We start from the raw sequence: 23,580 nt of genomic DNA, 5'->3' as shown, positions 1-23,580 counted from the left end.
TCAGTATCTAATTCTCTTATACCACTGCGAATCCACTGGTCAAAGGGTAATGGTAATGGCACTTTTTTACAGTGCACACCATGCACCCAGTTTCGCTTGCCTACCACTTTCACGGGTAACGAGCAAAACTTGCGTAGGCGTAGACCAACGAGGCTCCAAGTTCTTGGTCCGCTGGAAGTTCTTAATACAGACCCAGTCACCGGGTAGAATGGTGTGACCTGGGTCCGTGGAGGCCTCTGGCAAAACACTTTGTACCTGTTGACGAATAATACTCAATTTAGTAGTCAAATCATGCAAATATTCAATTAGCAAAGGATATGGTATATCAGAGTACTTCTTGGGGCGAGGGACACCCCAAACATTTGCTGGGCGTCCAAATACCACTTCATACAGGCTAAGTCCCATACGAGAGTGTACAGTAGTTCTAGTTGACAAAAAAACTAGAGGCAAGGCATCTGGCCAAGCAAGACCTGTACTGGCTTGAATCTTGGCCAGTTTCAGTTTGAGTGTACCATTATAGCACTCAACCAAACCTGCTGACTGTGGGTGGTTTGCCGCATGAAATTTCTGTCTGATCCCAAGACCAGAACACACTTTCTTCATAATTTGACCCACAATTTCACTACCATTGTCACTCCAGACAATTTGCGGCAAACCAAATCTAGGGAAGAACTCTTTAAGTAACACCTTAGCAGTTGACAGAGCGGTGTTATCTTTCAAGGGGTAGGCCTCTATCCATCAGGAAAAGGCACACACCACTACTAGAACATACTTAAGGTTATTGCATCGATCCATATGAATGTAGTCGATCTGCAAAACTTCAAAAGGATATGACGGGGGAGAAAAATGACCTGCCGGAGTTGGGGTACCCTTTCCTGGGTTATGCATTAGACAAACAATACAATGCTTAACCACATTCTCTGCACATTTTGGAATTCCCTCATTCTGCCATACTGGGGCCAAGAGCTTACAAATGCCCTTCCCACTGATGTGAGCTGGACCATGAGCCATAGTTACAACCGGCAATACATAAGCGTCCGGTAGTAACCATCGCTGATGTTCTGACAATTCCGTCCAACAACCCGTCGAGTCTAACATTCCTGTACTTTCTTTCCATGTTCTTAATTCTGTCTCAGTGGCTTCTCCCTGAATCGTTTTCACACTCTCAATCGTGTCTTCACACATTCCAATTTCCCTAAGCCAATTTGCAGGACCTGCTACATACATTTGACTAGCTGTATCTCTAGCTGTGGCTCTTGCTACTTCGTCTGCAAACGCATTTCCACGACCCACATCATCTGTAACTTTCTTATGTGCACTGCATTTTATAATCGCTATCTGTGCAGGTAAAGTAAGTGACTCGAGAAGATCAGTCTCCAACTGGCCATGTTGAATCTTTGTGCCGTGAGAGGTAAAGAATCCTCTCTCCCTCCATAACCTACCGAAACTATGTGCAACACCAAAAGCATTCCTACTGTCTGTGTACACATTCACTCTTTTTCCCTTTGCCAACACACACGCTCTAGTCAAGGCTATCAATTCAGCTGCTTGGGCTGAATTATGTCCGATACGTGCCGTCTCAACAATCGTACATAAGGTGGTAACAGCATAGGCAGAAGTAGTCTCTCCGTTAGGAAGCTTGAAGCAGGAGCCGTCTACCCATAGGATCCCATCCGGGTCCTTGAGCGGAGTGTCCTTCAAGTCAATCCAACCCTTTGTGTCTTCTTCTGTTCGGAGAAAACAATCATGCTTTCCCTGACCATCTTTCTCGTCTGGCAATGGCAACAATGTAGCTGGATTTAACGTATTACATCTTTTGATGTGTATATGACTCGCTAGAAGTGTCAGCTCGTAACCAGGCAAACGAGCACTCGTAAGATGCTGTGTTCTTGTTCTGTTCAACAAGGTATCCACTGCATGTGGAACCATAACAATGAGTGTGTTATCTAACACCAGTCCAGCAGATTGTCTAATGGAAGTCGCTGCAGCTGCTGTGCTCTGAGACAACTAGGCAAAGCTTTAGCTACTGGGTCTAATGTAGCGGAAAAGTAGGCACATGGTCTCTGTTTATCTCCAAATAATTGCGTCAAAACTGAAAATGCGCAACCCTCTCTCTCATGGAAATACAATGTAAAGGATTTGCTGTAGTCTGGTATACCCAACACTGGAGCAGAACACAAAGAAGCACGTAAGTCCACAAAGCTTTTCTGACATTCATCCGTCCAAGGGAGCGGATGTGGCGTATCTTTCAACGTTAATGCCAACAATGGTTTAGCCAGTAGTGAAAAATTAGGAATCCATTGTCTACAGTAGGAAGTGATACCCAAAAAGGCACGCACTTTTCTCTGTGTGGTGGGTACAGACATCTGTGAAATAGCATGAATAAGTTCTGGGGTCAATCGCCTTCCCTCCTTCGACAAGAGATGACCTAAATAGGTAACCTCTTGTCGGGAATATTGCAACTTAGAGGGAGATAGATACCTTATGATGTAGCGTAGACAAATGATGCAACAACGCAACAGTCACTTCCTTACACACTTCTTCCGTATCAGCAGCCACCAACAAATCATCCACATACTGAACAAGCATAGCACCAGGAGGCAAGGAAAAAGCATCCAGTTGCGACTTAAGAGCCTTGCTATAAATAGAAGGACTTTCACAATAGCCTTGAGGAGCTCTTTTAAATCTAAAGCTCCGTCCACCGAGAGAGAAACCAAAGATATCCCTACTTTCTTCAGCAATAGGAATACTAAAGAAAGCATTTTTGAGGTCGATAACTGAGAACCATACTGCCGAAGCAGGAATCATCGTCAACAAAGCCGTAATGTCTGGAACAACAGGAAACTCTGGCACAATTTTATTGACCTCTCTAAGTTCAATAACAAATCGATAGACAGGAGGCTGTGAAGGATCTGTTCTTTTAAGGATTGGAAGAATTGGACTGTTACAGATATTGCCTCTCGTCTCTTCCACCACACCTTTCTGAATGAAATCATCAACAATAGCCAAAAGCGCTCTCTCTCCATCACTGGAGATACGGTATTGGGGAATGCGTGGCATCTTCACATTTTCCTTAATTTTGACAACATACGCTGGGATCGCAAGACAACCCACGTCATTCGGGCCTGTAGCCCAAAGACTTTCAGGAAGGGAAAGTAACTCAGATGGGAATTCGTCTCGAGACAGATACACAGAAGATGTCATTTTCTTTCCTAATGTGAGATGCACACCCGATGGGGAACAGTACAATGTTGCATATAATCTTTTCAACAAATCCAAACCTAGCAGGTTCTCGCCGCACCCAGTTGTCAGAATAAGTGGAGCATTCAAATCATAGGGACCAATCGAAAAAGGCAAGGGACAAGAAACCGGATTACAAACTGGGGTGCCAGAAAATCCTACAGAAGTATTTATTAAGCCAGACAAAGGTGCCCCAGGGAGTTTAGTATGCATGATAGAACTTCTAATTGCACCAGTATCCAAAAGAACTGGTTCCAAAACACCCATAGTATTGATCGTGACATATGGCCCATTTTGATCTACTGGAATCGACACAACTCCCTTACTTTGTCCATGGCTGTCCTATTCGATCTTAAAATCATCAACCCCTTTCTTTACAATAATCGTCATTATAATACTGCGCGGACTGAACTCTCTGTTGATCAAAATAATTTGTAGTAGATGGAACAGTAGAACGCTGTTCCTGAGAGGGCACGCCTCGACCTCTACCTCTAGATCCTGACTGAAAATTCCCACGTCCCCGTGGAGCAGACATCCCATTATTACGCTGTAATAAAACCGGACAATTATTCTTGAAGTGTCCCTCTTCTCTACAATACGCACATTGATTAATACCCAACAGAAGACGTGGCGTAAAGTACTCAGGTTTCTGAAACACTTTCTGAAACTGCGGGGGTTGAGAAAACTGAGGCTGTGCAGAACGCGGAGGATAGGCTTGCTGCAACAGGACCTTTGTTTTTAAATCTTTATTTTTCTTTTCTTGTTTATCCTTCTCCTCCTTATCTCTATTCTCATAATACTGTGCAGTAGCCAGTATCTTAGCAGGGGAAGAGACAGCCAATGCACTCTCAGAACTATTCAATTTATTCGATAATTCAGGAAGCAAGTTGTATACAAACTTGTCCACAAACAACCGTTGGCCACCCTCTGTACTCAAATCCTGACCACGATGATCAATAAACGTCTCTTCGAAACGGGTGAAGAAATCCGAAACACTTTTGTCGTTCTTTTGCTTGCACGCGGCCAACTGATCCCAGTTAACTCGCACTGCAGGCATCATAGTTTTCATCAATTCAATAATTCTGCCTGGGCATCAGCGGCTCTAATGGCAGCCCAATCACCACCTAGTTCAGCATTATGATTTTCCCTACGAATTCGTGCCCATAGTGCTTGTGGAACAACATTCCCAAAGAACATATCGATATCAGCCAAATTCATAATACAAGCGTCGACTGTCTGGGACAGTTCCTTATAATACCCAGCTGGGTTTTTACGCGGGTCCGGAAGAGTTTATTTAAGCGCCAATACTTCCGACCTTTTTCAAGGCTCGTAGACCCATATACGTTGGAAATGAGCAGGGACAGGAGGCGGACCAACCACTGCGTCTCTCCATACGGGAGGTACTTCACGCATCGGATAATTCTTAATGCCTTTGGTTTTGGTAGGATCAGTCTCGGAAAGGGACAAGGACAGAAACATTGTTCGAAACGCAATACCTTTCTTTACCGCGTCTTCAGCTTGATGACCTACAATAAAACCTTTGTCAAAGTCGGCTTGTAGCTTCAATGGTTCAGAAGGAACTACATCTAATTCCAGATCTTCCCAACCTTTAATGAGTGTCTGACACATGACGTTAAAAACATACCTCTGTGTGGGCTCCACCCATTGGTGGAAGGAACTTATAATGTCTTCTGTAGTATATTCTAATCCCTTTTCAATCCATTGGCGAGCGAGGGAACGCAAAACTATTTTCTCATCCGTAAGGGGAAGTTGACAACAAGATTGTCGTCTAGAAAAAGCTGGAGACAGATTCAAAGAACCAAGAAGAGGAGAAAAGTAATTTTCAACAGCATCAACCAATCTCCTGCGCGACATAGGGGAATCCCTTGCGAGAATGGGAGACAATGCAGACGCAGAAGGTAAAGGAGACTGAAATGAGGCTGACTGAGGGACAGGAGTGAGCACTTGTAAAGGTGGGGGCTGATTTGTACGAGCAGAAGCCGGCAGGGAAGCATTAACGGGCTGAACCTGTTGCTGAATAACCGGTAATTGAGAAACGACTGGTTGAGCCATAGGAAGGGACAACAAAGGTGCAGTAGGATTTTGGGCATAAGACGGAGGCGAGTTCAACAAACAAGACATTAAAGAATCTTCCTCTAATTCCTTATGTTTATCTGAGGAGGAAGTAGGCAACACTGGATAACATCTATCTATTGCCATGCGATGTTGTCTTTCTGATATTTCATTCGCACCATCCGCTTCATTATTTTTAAACTGCTGAGCAGCCTCTATAATTGACACATCGCGAGCTTTCTTATCCTTTTTCGCTTGCTTAATTTCTTTCTGTTTGGCTTCCTTACGCCAAAGGCAAAAAGAGTCAAACATTGCCGGCCGGGCTTTTCGTCTGAACAGGATCGTTTCCAAATTATCTAATATAGCGAAGTCAAAGCTACCATTTTGGGGCCATTTCAAAACTCCACTATTTTTCGTATATCGGACCCATGTCTCATTAAATGTAATGGGACCAATACCATGCTTAGAATATAGCTCATAAGTGGGAGTTCCAACCTGAGGAATCGGACATGAATCATCCAACTGGGAATCCCTCGTACAACCTAAACAACAAATTCTTTTGAATTTACTTAACCCAGGCATCGTTAATTCTCTAGGCTATTACAAACAACAAGGGGTATAGATAAAAAAAAGCACAAACGCACTTACCCCTTGGCTTCAGTTATTGCAATGACTGAATCAAAAAACCAAAAACAAAACAAAACAAAGGGTTGTGGGAGCGACCCACCAAATACTTAACTAAGGATCGTCCTATACCAGCGACGGTCCGTCTATCGTCTTGCTTTACCAAACACCATCAGAAGGGTCCAAGGCAGGGCGACAGTCAGGGCAGCAGTCTTCAGTAGCCGTCGGAAAGGAGTAGCCGCGCTGTCAAAGACCTTCGGTCCACTTACGACATACAGGGGTCGATCACGTGGTGCGCGTCCTCCAGAATTTTCTTGCGGGGCTCCTCACGTCCCTCGGGCTTAACCGCTACCTCTGAAGTCCCCCCACGATGGGCGCCAGTTGGAGAACCGCAGCCTTAGGGCCCGGTGGCGCAGGGTATGCCTAAGATCCCCTGGATTCACCTGCCTTGTCAAATACAGAGACACGGACTCTTCGTCTGGCGTAGAAAATGTTATTTATTAGCTGCAGCTAGCACAGTGGTCTTAGAAGTCGTCAGTACAACGAGGTTCAAAAGAGACTGCCACTTAACTCCTTGGCACACAGCTTTATATATGATACAATACAATGCAAAATGCAATCACATGAGAGCAGGAGACATAAATAAATGTTGTGAATAATGCTTTAAGCCCAAAGTAACTCAAGTTTCCAGGTTGCATTTGTTGCTCGACCCCTTAAGTAAAACATCGAGTGAATCCACACAATTTGGTTTACAAGCAGAGAAAACACAGCTGTATGTATTAGAAGAATAGTCGTGAAACAGGAGAATACATGAGATGTGTAGCAAAGGACAGCAGATAAGATAACCAGGAGGAAAGAATGGTGTGAGCCAACAAATAGTCCGGACGGGGATTAATCAGCTCAGACAGGAATTAGTGTACTCGGCCAGACCCTGACACTCGTTAGTAAACACGAGCGAAGTAGACACCTGACGCGTGAAATGCAGAAATGACAAAAACATCGCATTCGCCGGGCTGCCTGAGTGAGGGCAACACAAGATGGCGGCGATTACAAAATGGAGGCTGAGCACGAACAAATTCGTAATCTTACAGAACCTCAAAGGAGCGACTTCTTTATCTTCTATGTCAGATGCAGTTGGCTGGTGGGCTGATGGAAGTTCAGGCTGTGGTTCGAATAGGCGGGTCCACTGTTGTGTGGGGCGTTGAATGTATGGGTCAGGAACATGAATGGGCATCTATTCTGTACAGGGAGTCAATAGAGTGCCTTGAAGCAGGGGAGATGTGGATTTTTCTAGGGAGATCCAGTCTAGCTGAGGCATTCTTTTTGGTCTGTAGTCATTGGAGGAGGTGAGCTGCGATCCCTACATATAGAGCGTCGCTGTACTCCAGTCAGCTGATGGTGCATCTTGACCTTTGGGATAGCCATTTAAATATCTTACAAAGCATGTGAAGGATAAAGAGGCAGGAGGAGAAGACGGAGTTGACCGGGGTCATCATAGTTAGCTTCCTGTTTAGAACAAATCCTAGGTTATTAGCGTGGTCAGTGGGGGTAGGAGGAGGTCCGATTTCTGAGGGCCACCAGAATTAGTCCCATGGGGATCTTTTGTTTCCGAAAATCAGTATCTCTGTTTGGTCTCTGTTGAACTTCAGGCAGTTGTCCTTCATCCAGTTGGTGACGTCTGTCATGCAGTTGTGTAAGTTGGTCTTGGTGTTGGTAGTGTCTTCGGAGAGTGAGAGGATGAGTTGTGTGTTATCTGCCTCGGATATGATGTTGAGTCCATGGGCTTTGGCGATGCTGGCCAGAGGTGTTATACAAGTGTTGAAGATGGTGGGGCTGAGGGAGGATCCTTGCGATACTACACAGATGATGTCCTTGGGTATGGTGTTGTGCAGCCTTGCGATGACTGTGTGGTGGGAGACCGTACCAAAGGCTGCTGAGAAGTCTAGCTGGATCAGAACTGCAGTCACTCTTCAGTTGATCAGGGTTTGAAGGTTGTCGGTGGACATGATGAGGCTGTCTCTATGCTGTGGTTGCTGCAGAATCCGGATTGGGAGGAGTCAAGTAGGAGTCATCCAGATGTGTGGAGAGTTGTTGGTTGATGTTTTTTTCTAATACTTTGGGCAGTAACAGGAGCAGGGAGATCGGTTGGTAGTTGTTGAGTTTGCTGGTGTCAGCTGATGGTTTCTTTAATAGAGCATTCACTTCTACATGTTTCCAGTCCTCGGGAAGGTGGCTATGGCAATTGAAGTGTTGGACATGTTAGTGAGTACATGACTGATTCTGGCTTTGCCTAGGTTGTAGATGTGATGAAGGCATGGGTTGGTTGGAGCCCCTGAGTGGACCGAGTTCATGAGGGAGGCGGTGTCCTGTGGGGCAAGCTGGCTCCATATGGTTAGTATGGTGTCTATGGTGCTAGCGAGGTTGTTGTGATGAATTACCTATTTATGTATAAAGTCATGTTCTGCATAAGAAAATCAACAAGGGCATTAGTGCACTTGAGTGACTTACACCCATGCCAGATTTTATAATGTACCCAAGAGGGTATTGCGATGCAACAGATAATTTGAGCAGAGTTAACTAGGATCACAAGAATAGGATCAGGATGGTAAGACCCATGATTTCAGTGACTTGCAGAATTTAAACTGATTATTGATTAAGCAAAGCTTTTCAAGTAGAGCATTTCAAAGCCTGGTGGTACAAAGGCTTATTAAGTATGTAAATAAGGAAAACTCCTATGATGCCGGCAGTTGATGAAAATGGGGTCAGAATGTGTTGTTTGGATTGTGGTTTTGATGGTGAGAAAATAATTTTCTTGACAGCACTTTTATATTCAATTTTGTAGATCAGCTGTGGCTCTGGAGTTCCCATTCTGAAAGATAAGGTCCAGTTTCCTACATTTGTGCGCTCCAATCCTAGCACTGAGAAAATTCCCTACATATTGTCACAGCTGATAATCCACTTTGGATGGACCTGGGTTGGAATTCTCAGCTCATACACGGAATATGGCATGCATGATATCCAAGAAATGACGAAAGAATTTTCTCAAAGCGGTGTTTGTGTGGCTTTCCTTGAAACACTGAGACCTGATAGCACCAGAGACAGAATCCTCAGCATCATCAGAACAATCAAGGAGTCAACAGTAAGAGTTATCATTGTGTACGCCTTCGCCCCTGAAGTTATACCAGTAATGACGGAGCTGGTTGCTCAGGGAGTGACTGGAAAGATCTGGGTTGCCAGTTCTAGTCTTATGGGCTCCCCACTGTTTTTCAGACAAGATCTGTGGAACATGTTAAATGGAACAATAGGACCAGGTATTAATGCAACAGAGATACATGGATTTCAAGAATTCCAGTATCGAAACCGGCCTTTGATGTCTTCAGAGGATATCTTCATCAGACCTTTTTGGGAGCATGTGTTTGGGTGCCGGTGGGTAAATGAACTGACCAATGTAACTGCAATCCATGATGGAAAGACTGGAGGAGTGGCTCTGTGTACAGGGCATGAGCAGCTAGAAACTCTTCTCAGCTCGGTGTATGATGGAAACGACCTAAGGTTTAGCTACACTGCTTACAAAGCTGTGTATGTGTTTGCCCACGCCATCCACAACCTTCTCTCCTGTGACACTAAAAGATATGAATGTTCTAGTCTGCACAACGTGCAACCTTGGAAGGTGAGTTTTATCACTTACTCTTCTTTAAATAATAATGTAACAGCAAAATGAAAGAAAAGAGTTTGCATGTGAGTAAAATTAAAAGATTGACAGAAGAGTAAAAGGTTGTTAAGACACCTACTGAAGTGGGCATGGCAAACAATTAGCCCAGGTAGTAGGAAAACCCCCAAATGAGAGCAGGGACAGAGAGGGTGAAACACAGAGGCCAGAAAGCTGAACTACCTTCATAATAATTGGAAAGCGTGGAAGAAAACTCATAAATTTATAAATTACTCAGGGCCCAGATGCCTGACAAGAGCACTCACTATTGCTGTATTTTAGTACCGAAACAGTAGTCAGGGGTCCACTTTTCCATACTTGCACCGATGCCCTGGGGTCTATGGCACCCCTGATACACTACTGCCTGCATTCTACCCCTGGTTTCCTTAATGCACAGTAGTGATTTGCTACAGTAGGGAAATAATGCTTCCTGGAGCTGCCCTGATCTTAAAGTATTTTAATTTTTAATGGACTTTTCTTTAGATCTTCTAGTAAAACATTTTGATTTTAGGGAAAATATCTGGAAGGTGGTGGCATAAAATTAATAATTTTGCTCCTTCTATCAAAACAAACATAATCCGGATAGAACAATACATCTATCACCCCGTAACTCCATCACCTTCAAACCAGGAGGTGCGAAAAGGCGCAATATTCAGGGCAACCTGGGACAGGTTTTAAACCATTTTACCATCTACTTCTCAGGGTTCTTCTGACTTTTCATTGAGCAGTACCACTAAAAGGTGGGTTGTTTGTCCTGTAATCAATGTGTTCATTGGTTGCAAGACTCAGAGGCTGTGCACAAAGAGACGCATTGGGGCATCATACTTCCATGTCAGCATTTGTCTTTACAAATGTGGTAGCTTTGCACAGAAATGGTGCAGCGGGATGCTTTTTGCTTCCACAATTCCATCAACTTTTCCTCACTGAGTGGAAGCTGTCCAGGAAGGTTATCTTCTAATTTGTGAATGGATACCACCAGCCCTGGATAGTCTGTCAAAATTCTTGTTTATTTTATTACAGGAGTTATTTGAAAGAATTTGTGAGCTCTCTTGTGAGAGCCCCTCCTTTTCTCATATATCTGGAAGTGACAGTTGAAATTCACATTGCACATTTTTACAATGCCATAACAAAGACTGCGCAGGTTTTAAAGCGGCAGTAATTAAATATTCCATTGATTCTGTGGTGTGGCATGTAAGCATTATTTTCACCAGGCTGTATGGGGACATACGCCCAAGAAGATGTCTTTAAATTGTGGTGACAAACCTGGATTTTTAGCTTAATTTCCCCGCAAATCGATCAAAGATAAATATGTATTACAGGCAGTCAAAATGGCATAAATAGAGGCAATTATAGCGGTATATGGCTTTTCGAAAGGTATATAGCATTTTTCATCACTTTGTTTTCCAAACCTTAACCTTTTTGATGGATTGAATGGTTGATGACTGGATTCAACCTCATTCAAGTGTCATAACTGATTATCTACTTGGAATGGGCAAGCTGGTGAAATGAAGATACTATCACAGTCCCTTGTCTAAGTAGCAGAGCGAATTATATACTGAAAGGCTGCATTGCCAAATCTCCTGTCAAAGAGGGGTTGCAGTGTATCCACACAATGATTATTAATTAGGCAGATTTCTATTTGCAACATCCAGTGATCGGCTACAAATAAAGGAATGGTGCCTGCAGGGAACAGCAGACGACAATCCCTGTGCTTGCATTACCAGATGGGAAACTTTTTTAAAGTTAGCTGTCCTCCTTGAAAGAATTTGTGTTTATTTTTTTAAGTTATCAATTTTGGACAATATTGTCTCCTGGAACACTGATTGCTGCTTTCAAGAAAGAACCCCAGCAATAAAATCAACTTCAATAACTATAAGCAGGCCCAAGCAGCTTTTAGAATTTCTACACGAAAGTAAAAACTTGCAGCCTCGGATCAATTCTGGCTGAAGCTCATCTATGAATGTAAAAATCCTAACCCAAAGCAATTCTGGTCTCTTGTGAATAGGAGCAAACAAAGTACAAGTCGGTACGGCAGTGCAGATATTAGTGAAGCCGTTTGGAGTACGTTTTTATCTCTTCACTTTGGGGACACTAATATAAACAAAGCTTGCACCAATTCCTCCAGCCCCGTTAACCCTATAACCCCCCCGCCCCCGGGACTGGGGTGTCTGAGGTGAACTCGCCCTGTAAAATTTCCATCTGAAGATCTGACACACAAGGAATCAACGAAAAGGAACGATACCTCACTAGAGCCCATGCAGACTCCTGATGCCTTAAAAAACAAGATCTTGCGCCTCATAACGAAAGCCAGAGCCGAAGGAGCCCCAGGCCCGAATGGCCTCCCTCAAGACATGTTCAAATCCGATGTCAGCCTATGGTCAGAATACCTGACCCCCTTGTTTCTCAATTGCAGTCTAAACAACATGGTCCCAGAGTCCTGGCGAGGTGCAATCATTCACCCAATCTACAAAAGTGGGAAGAGAAACAAGCCAAAAAATTACAGAATGGTTGCAATTCTCGATGTGGAGTCTAAGTACTATGCAAATATTCCATTGGAGGAGCTACAGGCCTGGGCCGAAACAACTGCGCGCCTTCCTTTTAATCAGACGGGCTTTGTGGCTAACACCGGTACTACAACCAATCTGTTAATGCTAACAGTCCTGATGGAGAAAGCGACAGACCAACAAATCCAGCTGCACTGTTGCTTTGCAGACTTCAAAGCGGCCTTCAACCGTGTGCCCGGGGGTCTGTTATGGCAGAAACTAAAAGCGTGGGGCATACCCCAGCCTCTTCTTCAAGCAATACTCCAACTCCACATGGAAACATTGATAAGAATCAAGCTGGGTGACGGCTTCCACATCTCCAGGAATATCCGAGCCGAAACAGGCCTCAAACAAGGTTGTGTATTGGCCCCACTCCTTTTTAATTTGTTGATATCTGACCTTTCTCCAGTACTCGGCAGTGTAAACTGCCACCCTCCTCAACTAGACGGGACCCGCATCACCTATTTGCTTTGCGCCGATGACTTGGTGTTTTTAAGCCACAGTCTTCAGAGGCTACTGGATGAACTGCTACCTTACACGATAAGAAACCATCTAGAGCTTAACCTGTCAAAAACCAAAACTAAATCTTTTGGGAAGCCAAAAAGGTCAATAGAGAAGTGGTACTTCAACAAAACAAAGCTAGTATCAACCCCCAGTTATAAATACTTGGGCATCTTTCTTGACAAAGAGGTACCTTTATCAAGCATAAAGAAGCATTGAAAACTAAAGCCCTGCCATTAGAAGTGGCTGCTACAAAATTAGCAAAATTGCTACTAGGTCCTAGCCTACCTTCCATGCTGAAAGTAATGAAGGCTAAAGTAATCAACTCCCTGACGTATGGAGACGAGATCACCAAGGGCACAACCAGTACCTTAATAGACAAGTTAACAACAAAAAATTTTCAAAGAGCCTTTCAGTTGTCATGATCTACCTCGCCAGCCCAAGTGTGACTTGAACTGGGACTTCAAGATCATCATGGAGTGGAAGCAGGGGCATTATTAAACTATGTCACAACCTGCGCCGTGCCCAGGAGAGTTCCTTGAAAGCCCGACTATGGCAGGAAAGACAGAACAATCAGACCAGCCATATGCATCGGCAACTCCTGGATTGCAGTTTACAGTTAGTAGGTGTAAAAGACTTCTGGGGAACAAACCCCTTTAATCCGGTGTTAAAGACCGCCATTAAAAAAACGTTAGATTGTGGTCCTTTCACTCGGACTGGGCAATACTGTCAAAGAGGAGACACGCTTGAGCTGTAATTGCTAATTTTAAAGTGGGTGTTCAGCCACTCTACCTATCAAGCACATATGCACTTTATTGGGATGGGTGACTGAAGAACCTTTCCGAATGCCGCCAGCTAGGAAGTAGCTCTGAATGCAGGTTGTGTGGCTATCATTCTGAAACAATGGAACACATCGTCTGTGCATGCCCTGCACTGTTCACGGCCAGACGGTCACTGTTGCGAGGCCTATGTATTACGTTGGAAGTTCGATCTTGCCGCCAAGCAATAATGGCCACTCTTAACCATGATAACACAAAGCTAAACGTTGGGCTTACGAAATTTGTCGACAAAGCACCAAACTATTGGAAGCCACATTCAAACCCATATCCTCCTCATCACAGCATGGCGGCTGAGTTTATAGACTCGACAATCAAATCAGACACTACAAGAAACGCAGAGCAATGTCATTCATCAGAACATTATTAGCCCATAATGGTCCCCCTAATTTTAAGTAATTTTAAATCCACAGTTTTTAACATTTATCACTGTCATTTTTACCGTTCAATTTAGTCATGTTTCAAATTGTAAATGTTTTTTAAACCAATCAATACAGAGTGTATTATCACTGATTGCTGCCCCCAAAGCTTACTACATGATTCAAAAGGCCGTGTACGAAGATAAACCTTCCCCTTTGAGAATCAGTGAACACCTCCTTTGAGCTGTTAGCAACTGATCAGTGGTTTGCATCCTCGCTTGGCATTGCAAACCATTGATACTTTCCATATCGAATCACAATTCAGTGGGTTAGTAAACTTATTTTGTGATTTGGAAAATATTTTCTGACTCCCAAAATGTAATTATTAGTATAAAAAAGGTGTCTTGCTTTTTTGTGACTCGCACTGTTTGCAATCACTTGACGACTTTGTTCATCTGTCATGAGTGGGCTACCATTACGCCCGGGCTAGCGAGAATGTTGTTGTCCAGGATCAATACTCTCTACACAGCTGCAACTGCTAGATGTTTCTCTCCCCCGCGCCACCATACATGAAGGCAGACATGCAGATGCCCCACAGGGCCACGCATTCAAAAGTGTGCAAACATTTCCCCATGCCCATAACAAGTCTGGATATTCTCAGTTGCACATAAAAAATCTGCATCAAAAAGTCCACCTCCCCACTCCTCGCAACTCACTTGGCAGATGACAACTGGGATCCTTGATCAGTGTTTCTGAAAGATCTTTTCCTCCTGGCTTTATATTGTTTTGGAAAATGAGCTCCTTGGTGTTGAGCTGTGTGCATAGATGAGTGGTTAGAAACAGGACCGCGGCCACAGAGGGAGAAATGGCTCAGTTCAAATACACAATCATTAGCAAAGCTTATAGGTGTAGCCCATGCCAAATCTATTGACTTTATCAATGTTTTTTGCATGCTGCACAGTAGTTGAGCTTCATTGCAACATGGCTTGAAGTTTAAAACAAGCATTTGCATTGCAATGGGCCATGCCTTCATGAAAGTTAGAACTATTGGCACTGTAAGTAACGTTTTTTCCTTCTTTGTGTTTGCAGAGAGTAATGAGTATGAGTTTGTAAAGTGGAATTATGTGGTTTGACTTGGAATTGTTAGTTGTGGAATTGTGTGGGGAATGGTATGGCCTGTCACTGTATAGTATGGTATTGTATGGCATGGTATGTTTGGTGCTTTGCTGTTGATTTTAGTAAGTTATTATTGTGTGGCATTTGGGGAAACAATAAAGGGCATTTAAATAACTGGGACACCAAAAAAAATAGTAGAAATGGGAAACTGTCCAATATTAAGTAGTTCACAAATAAATGGCAATCTGGACTTTAAGGTACCAGTCACACATTGGAGACTAACAATGTGAAAAGAGAAATAGGCAAGTTTGAATGAGCTGCTGTATGTTTATAGCACCCTCGTATTAGCCTCTTGGCACTTGTTATTTGGTAGGCATTGTTTGCCTTTTAAATTTAATTTTTTATGCCCTTGATGATAATTATGGTGGAGAATTTTAATCAAAATATGTATGTCTTAATAAAGTGGTATATCATTTTGTATATGTAGTTTATGTGAGTTCAACGTAAAGTTGCAGATTTATGTTTATGTAGATTTTTTATTAAGAAGTTAACTTACCTTTTTAAAGATTGCAGTTGTTTGTAACAAGTCAATCTGTATGGTGGACAGACTGTGAACAAGAGACTCTCCTGCCGTCATGCAGTAAGAGAAGCTCATTAAAGAAAATATTGCTTACAGACTAAAAAAGAGCTACAGTGTAACAACTGAAGAAAAGGGCCTGTCCTCATGGGAGGTTACAAATTAAGACAATGCTGTACTAAGGAGGGACTAACAAGCCTATTAACGAATCAGAAGCCAGCATTCATGAAGGACAATGACACAAGCCAATGACAAATATTGGTGGAGAGTGGGCGGGGCTTCTATTCCATACTCCAATACAGCATGCCGCAGAGCAACGCATATGATGCCCAGGCTCGAACTATAAAAGAGATACCACAAAGTACAGCCAGGTGCCCCGGCACTGGAAGGCCAGTGGGCTGTTTCCTGTCAAGTATTAGAAATCTGCATCTGTGGATCATTACATAGAGTGCCTGGCCTATAATGCTTGAAGCAAAGCTCAGTTTGTTGTGTGTATTGCAGAAATCTACATATAACATGCAGTGAAGGGGTTGTAATATTGACAGCTTTGACTTAGCTTTTTGTCTGAAACACGTTGCATTGTATCAAACAACACTAACACAGATTGTGATAGTTCCAGAAAACAATTCAGCTTGTATAGTGCACTAAAAAAGTGAATATGTGTATAACGACAGCAATACATTTTCACCCTAAAACACCAGACCTCGAGCTCACCTGAAAAGAACACATTCCCTAGTGCAGAAATACTTTGAGGTCGCCTTTCCTCAGTGGATTTCACCTCGTTTATTTCACTGGGGTATTTCTATAGGGCAAACATGGCTTATGGGATGCCTATTATAGGGTGCAGGCTCTGTGTCTGTGTATGCTGGCTGCAGGAGTGTTTACCGTACACGCTCTCTGAGAGAGGGTTCGGCGAGATGCATACAGACAGAGGAGAATAAGGTGTGACCATGTTGTTACCAGGCACGGCCTGGCATGTGACAACGCAATGCATTCTGGGGATTGCAGTCATGGGCTGCTTCCATTAAGCTAATTATTCCAATGGTTTGTAGGTTTGAATCCCAGGAGGTAGAAGTGCCTGGGATGGGGCGTGTGCAGCGTCATTAAGGGCACGAGTGAGGGGAACCAGTCTCATATGAATGGATGGGCAGTTTGCCCTCGTGATGGGTGCACAGCAAAACACATTGGCGTCACCAAAATTAGTCACCATTCACTGAGTACCGTTTGCTCGACCTTGGTCTACCTAGGCAGGCAAATTCACAAACTAATATACAATTATTATATGTGTAATAAACCAGTAGATGCAAGTGCTAAAGGTGGGCAAAGCTCAGGCATTTAGAAAAACTACTAAATTAAGAATGAGCAAGTGTGTAAAGGGAACAGAGAACGACATTTCAAAGAATCAGCAAATGTTGGATAACGCTGCTTTATTCCCCCTTTAAAAGCCTATTGTGATTAAGGATTTTTATTGTAACCAAGACATGTTTGCAGTAATTACTAACATTGAATCCTACTGACCTCCACTAACTGTTCCAGGAACCACATTTTGGCAAGGAGGGAGATTGGGGAGGGGCTGGAGAGGCAAGAGTTTTAAACTCAATGGGGTATATTCAAAAGAACGTGTGCTAAATATCACCCAAAAATGCTAACGCCACTTTACACATTGCAGCCTATCACTGGAAAATAACCCTGTGTCAACGTGGAATTTACAACACGGCGGTACCATGCGATAGTCACCAGATATCGCGTCAAATAGAACCAATGCCACGCCGCAAAAATGCGAAACAAGAACACCTAAAAAGCTGCGATGAGACCAGGCGCGATGCAAACAGCAACGAAAACCAGCGGCAGCACGGCAAATCCCACGCGTCTGGCGGAAAAGGCCAAGGAGAAGAGGGAGAGGAAGACGGTGTGCAACCGCAGGTAAACAAGACCAGCGTCACTGAGGTCACAGAATACCACCAGCAACTGAGACACAATCAGACAATGCTGAATGTAGACAGAGTGTCAAAGAGGCAAATGGAGGACGCTAAGAGGTGCGGGCATGATGTGGAAACCCAAACCAAGCACAAAGCCGCTGCCAACAGAAAGACAGCAACGGCGACAGGAGGTGGGAGTCCTGCGCCACAGGAGGGGTTGGAGGAAATGGAGGCCACTCTTCAGTGTGGAGACGGTGCAAGGAGGAGGGAGTACAGACACAGCTCGACAGGCCCTGACACAACAACAACAGGTTGAGGATCCAACAGGGACTAGGGGGACGGGGAAGATGGGCACAATGGCACACATGCACAGCGTTATGTAGGCCACTGCACACCCACAATTGACCAGGGACATAGCCCACATCCTTGTTTCACACTGCAGCACACACACATAGCAAACACAGCACATCCCATGACAATGTGGCACAAAGTGCAACACCCACACTGCAGAACAGGGGACACAACTGGCTCCGCCCATGCGCAGAAACAGAACAATCGCATTGGACAGAGCAGGGAACTGTGAGATGCATATCTATGGCTACAACCTCACATCAGCCATTTAGGTCAAAGGTTCACTGTCCCAGCTCAAATAGCCAGCACCGCCCAAACAGCCACAATGTACATTGTCACACAACCTGCATGTCGACGAGAACAATGTGCCAAAACAAAGTCAACATGCATCACCCCTTCACATTGCAGAGGGACATACAACACCTCCAGCTGGTCAGAACAGACAACCCATCAGTGATGCCGGAGAGGAACACCACACCTTCGACACCGACACCCTACAACAGCCCATGGACATCCCACACTACCCACCACCAGGACCAGGGCAGAAAAGCTACTGAGAGGTGAACCCAGCCCCTGCAGCAGACCACACAGCATGAAGCACCCGCAATCACGGCTGGCTCACAACACTTCACTGACCCACACATGACACCCCAATGCCAGATGTCAGAAGGCCAAAGAAGGCTGCCCAACAGGTGCAGGTGTGGTCCGAACATAGGGAAGGCAAACTAGAACACATACGTTAGTGTCCAATACCCTTGAGCGACCACATACACCCCACAAAGGAGACCCACACTGCCATAGAGACACATGCAGATGCACATTCCCAGTACAGAACCATGCCCAGGGGCACGCACATATCAGTCACACACTCTGCTCTGTGTACGATGGACCAGTCCACTGCCCTTACAAATTGAGTGGGTGATGAAAAGCTGTAAGTCCAGGTTCCAGCCTGCTGCCTGGTCTGACATGTCTGCGTTCCCTGTACACAGCACAATGTAATGTCGTAGGGCCCAGGGCCCCCAAGCATACAACAAGACCACAGGGACACATGCATATATCATGTAGAGATGGCCAAGGGCTTGTGCGCCGACCCCCTTTATTGGCAGGGCCACATGTACAGTGACGCCTGTGCTGCATGTGTGTGGGGTGAGTATAAGCCAGCCCACATGGAATGCTGTGTGTTGGCAACAACTTGAACAGTGCACACCAGAGCAATAGAAAAAGAAAACACCAGCATAACAGGCAACTGCAGAGGAACATGGAGGGAACCGGAGTGAGGACAGAGGTCACCCAATAGTCAGTCAGGAGGATCCCTGAGTTGCAGTGCACTGAGGTCGGGGCACTGGAGATGAGCGCGCTCATGTGAGGAAATTGCTAGGATTGTGACCCTTCGGGTGAGTCCTGATGCAGGTGCAGTAGGGTGTGTCACACCTGCATCAACTTCCTTATCAATGTCCCAGGCATCCCACAATGCCTGAGGTGACAGTTGCGTCCACAGTCCACAGCGAAATACCCAGTAATAGATCCAGGTGTGCAGCTTGACTACCACTCCAGTCTGCATTCCTGCCTTTGGGATGTTGCCTCCTGCCCTCCCATTGTCTGTGATTTCTCCCATCCACACACTTGACACATCTTCCTCACCACAGTCCCAGGACTTCCCCACTGCCTGAGGTGACATTGCTGTGTGAACTCTCTCTAGCCCATACCCAAAACCGTAATGAACGATGATTCGTGGTGCACTCAGTCAGTGGCACCTGTAGTGCTGAGCAGAACCAGGCAGAAGATGGCATCCACGACAGGTGTGAGTAACTCCGTCAGTTTCCTAGTATGACCGTTTCAACACTGGCATTTGGTAGTTGGAGTTAGTCCTGATGATGTTGGCGTGGGCCTCCTGTGGTGATGCGATGTCCGGGCAGGACTCATTTTGCTGTCTGAGCCCTGGTGGGCCACAGACATTTGGCGTTGATGACCCCAAGATCACCGTCAAATAGGTCATCCAATACATCAGAAGAATGGGTCCCAGACTTGATGAGGACAGCGTTAGTGACCCTGGATGACCAGCACAGAGCTAGTGACCCCGGGTGCACTGCAGCTGGCACAGGCACCCTGCCACGGGACGGTGACTTGCGGTCCAGTCAGATGGGTCATGCGACCTGAGCGGGCCTTCATCGATGTTCAAGGTGGATGTGGTGGAGGGTTGCGGGTGACAGTGGAAGGTGTCCTCCAGGGAATGGAGGCTCTCAGGAATCAGCAAATGGAGAAGTGGAACGCCATGGCATCTTTATCGCCACAAAGTCTGAATCACTGAAATGATGGCAATGACAACCCCAAGCCCATGGACCCAGTCGCCACCAGAGTCCAACCAGAAAGTGTCTTAGGTCTCAGGGAACAGACCGGGGCTGAAAGGGGATGCAGTCTGCGATAATGCCTGTACAATGACATCAAGTCTGCCATCAAAAAGTCAAGGCTGCATTCAAATTCGTTTGGGACCTACTTGACCGCAGTGTAGGCTGGAACACAGAGTTAGTGACACCAGGGCAGTTGTCGGTAGTGTTCGTTCACCTCCATAACAATGGCCCTTACTTCCCTCCTGACTGAATCGAGCCTTCCTCTTACGCCTCTTGTTAGACCTGACATCATTGGCATGAGTCTCTCCTCCATTTTTTCTGTTTGCCTCCTCTGTTTACGATGTTTTTGCTGGTATAATGCTTTGGGCACTGTGCCACTGCTGATCAGTGCCACAGTGCAAGTGCTCCCTATGTGAAATTGCTGTATTGATTGACTCCCATGTTTGGCTTATTTGGTTTACTGTCAGTCCCTAGTAGAGTGCACCAGGAGTGCCAGGGCTTGTAAATACAAATGCTGCTAGTGGGCTTGCAGCACGTGTTGTGCCACCCACAAGAGCGGCCTAGTAAAAGTATGTCTGAAGGTCTACCATTGCTAGACCACGTGCAGTCTGACTGTCACGAGGACTGCGCCAGTACACCTACTTGCCAGTCCCTAAACCTTCCCTTAACTTCATGTTAGTCACCCCTATGGTAGGCCCACGGGCAGGGTGCATTGTAAGTATAAGGTAGGGCAAGCCTGACAAGGTTGGCATGTCCTAATAGTGAATTACAGACATATTCGTTTTTCACTATTGTAAGGTAACCTGCTCTCCATCAGTTAGAATGGGCTGCCAGGATTATTAATGCTATAATCCTAGCGGGCTCGGGGAGCATGGTGCAATGTCGAGTTTGGTATCCCTGAACTCAGGGTTTAATAACGCATCCGTTTGTGTGGATGGTTTTTGGACTCTGTGTTTGGAAATAGCACTTTTAGAAAGTAGCTATTTTCTTGTCTAACTGTCTACCGGTCTCTGCTGGTTCTGGTGTGCGTGTGACAGGAGCTGGGTGGCTCCAGAGGTCTGAATGAGTCAGTGTGGGATTAGTGGGGCATTTGCATTGAGAGTAGGGGAAGAGTAGCTCCTGATAGCCTGCCCTGCCTGATACAATGCTGGCTCCGCCCCCCTGCCAAGCGACTGATGACTCTGTGCCTGCCAGGGACTTTCCTGGCCCACCTCCTGCCGGGCAGCTGATGGCCCTGCCCCTGCCAGTGACAATGCTGGCTCCGCTCCTGCTGGGCGGCTGAGGACTCTGCCCTGCACAGTGAATAGGCCAGGTGCCTCGGCCTGGCAACACCCACAACAAACCCAAGATGGGGGGAAGTTCCCCTGCATGGACAAAGGGATCAAAGCCAAAAAGGGGTATAAGAGAAGGACCCCTGAACCAAGAATTTAGATCACTTCTGACAAGGAAACCTGAACCAAGGACAAGAAGCCTGCTGATCCAAGGACTGTCTACCCCTTCTGCCAGAGTGCTGTTTGTTGGGGGAATCCTGCAGTTGCTTCTTTATTTTTGCCAAGGAACCAGGAGAGAGGAACTGAGTGTGTACTCTCAAACTTGCTAAGAAAATCTCCAAGGGCTGGAAGAAGTGCCAGCCTCCTGTTGAAGTCACAGGGTCAAAGGACTTGATTTATTTGCTAAAAGTGCTTGTTGCTGGAACCTGAAACCCAGCACCTCTGAAGAATCCAGCAATCTCGACGCCGACGGACGTCGCCGAATCCAGCTCGACATCGTGAGTAACGGCTCCAGTGTCCCGCACCTTCGACGCCGGCCGCCGGGCCCGATCGACGCCAGTAGCGACGCCAGTGAGTAGCGAGTTCGGCTCCAGCTCCAAGTGACCCTGTGTCGACGCCGCCGCTGATCGCATTGACGCCGAGCCCTCTCGACGCCGTGAGCGCTGCTCACTCTTGCAACATCGACATCGACGACGCCGTATCCTGCTTCATCCCGTGAGCGCTGCTCCCGCCTGACTTCGGTCGACGCCGCTGCAGATCGCCCCGACTCCGAGGCCCGATCGACGCCGAAGACGCAATGCCTGTACAATGACATCAAGTCTGCCATCAAAAAGTCAAGGCTGCATTCAAATTCGTTTGGGACCTACTTGACCGCAGTGTAGGCTGGAACACAGAGTTAGTGACACCAGGGCAGTTGTCGGTAGTGTTCGTTCACCTCCATAACAATGGCCCTTACTTCCCTCCTGACTGAATCGAGCCTTCCTCTTACGCCTCTTGTTAGACCTGACATCATTGGCATGAGTCTCTCCTCCATTTTTTCTGTTTGCCTCCTCTGTTTACGATGTTTTTGCTGGTATAATGCTTTGGGCACTGTGCCACTGCTGATCAGTGCCACAGTGCAAGTGCTCCCTATGTGAAATTGCTGTATTGATTGACTCCCATGTTTGGCTTATTTGGTTTACTGTCAGTCCCTAGTAGAGTGCACCAGGAGTGCCAGGGCTTGTAAATACAAATGCTGCTAGTGGGCTTGCAGCACGTGTTGTGCCACCCACAAGAGCGGCCTAGTAAAAGTATGTCTGAAGGTCTACCATTGCTAGACCACGTGCAGTCTGACTGTCACGAGGACTGCGCCAGTACACCTACTTGCCAGTCCCTAAACCTTCCCTTAACTTCATGTTAGTCACCCCTATGGTAGGCCCACGGGCAGGGTGCATTGTAAGTATAAGGTAGGGCAAGCCTGACAAGGTTGGCATGTCCTAATAGTGAATTACAGACATATTCATTTTTCACTATTGTAAGGTAACCTGCTCTCCATCAGTTAGAATGGGCTGCCAGGATTATTAATGCTATAATCCTAGCGGGCTCGGGGAGCATGGTGCAATGTCGAGTTTGGTATCCCTGAACTCAGGGTTTAATAACGCATCCGTTTGTGTGGATGGTTTTTGGACTCTGTGTTTGGAAATAGCACTTTTAGAAAGTAGCTATTTTCTTGTCTAACTGTCTACCGGTCTCTGCTGGTTCTGGTGTGCGTGTGACAGGAGCTGGGTGGCTCCAGAGGTCTGAATGAGTCAGTGTGGGATTAGTGGGGCATTTGCATTGAGAGTAGGGGAAGAGTAGCTCCTGATAGCCTGCCCTGCCTGATACAATGCTGGCTCCGCCCCCCTGCCAAGCGACTGATGACTCTGTGCCTGCCAGGGACTTTCCTGGCCCACCTCCTGCCGGGCAGCTGATGGCCCTGCCCCTGCCAGTGACAATGCTGGCTCCGCTCCTGCTGGGCGGCTGAGGACTCTGCCCTGCACAGTGAATAGGCCAGGTGCCTCGGCCTGGCAACACCCACAACAAACCCAAGATGGGGGGAAGTTCCCCTGCATGGACAAAGGGATCAAAGCCAAAA

This window comes from Lissotriton helveticus, chromosome 1_1, assembly GCF_964261635.1.
Source record: "Lissotriton helveticus chromosome 1_1, aLisHel1.1, whole genome shotgun sequence".
Classification (NCBI taxonomy): domain Eukaryota; kingdom Metazoa; phylum Chordata; class Amphibia; order Caudata; family Salamandridae; genus Lissotriton; species Lissotriton helveticus.
This window is presented reverse-complemented; position numbering follows the sequence as displayed.